Source organism: Galeopterus variegatus, unplaced genomic scaffold (genome assembly GCF_000696425.1).
Source record: "Galeopterus variegatus unplaced genomic scaffold, G_variegatus-3.0.2 Scaffold4803, whole genome shotgun sequence".
NCBI classification, from domain to species: Eukaryota; Metazoa; Chordata; class Mammalia; order Dermoptera; family Cynocephalidae; genus Galeopterus; species Galeopterus variegatus.
In genome coordinates, this window is record NW_007730914.1 from 49110 (window position 1) to 49680 (window position 571).

Here is a 571-nt window from a genome sequence, read left to right on the forward strand (position 1 = left end):
TTTTTTGTACTTTTGTACTTTTTTGGTTCTTCCTGAGTTATGAATCATTTTTTATTGTTGGGGAAGTAAAAAGACTGGGGGCTTAAAAGAGGAAAGAAAAATGCCCATCTACTTGAGAATCTGTTTCTCTGCAATGGTCTTCTTTTGATCCTGACTAATGTGTTTTAAACAAGAAGGGTTAAGATGCCTTGGAAGGAGATTGATGAGTCTCACTTTTTTTCCTAGAGGTGTTTTAGTTTGACAGAGGGTAAAACATTTTCTAGGTTAAGATAATACTTTAAGAACGTGGTGGGAAGGTTTTTACTAAGCCGTGTTCTGGACCTTAGAGTGTGAGAGCAGTGGAAGAAGTTACCTAATTGAAAATAGAATTGCTAGGTGGTTTTCTAAAGCCGTATTAACTCTGTTGATCCATGATTGTATCATTCAGTAAGTAAGAATCACAATGTACAAATGATGGTTTAGGAACCTAAACTGCTGTGAGGAGTTTCCAGATGTCCGATTCATGCAGAGGAGAGTCAGATTTATTGGTTGAATTAGAATTCTCAGATATGGGGAGTCATAATTTTTTGGT

At 36.3% G+C, this 571-nt stretch overlaps 1 protein-coding gene across 1 annotated transcript in view; it reads left to right on the forward strand.

Moving 5' to 3' along the window:
• The window catches only part of PDK1 (pyruvate dehydrogenase kinase, isozyme 1), a 34398-nt gene that overhangs the window by 10364 nt on the left and 23463 nt on the right, over positions 1 to 571 (forward strand). The window lies entirely within an intron of this gene.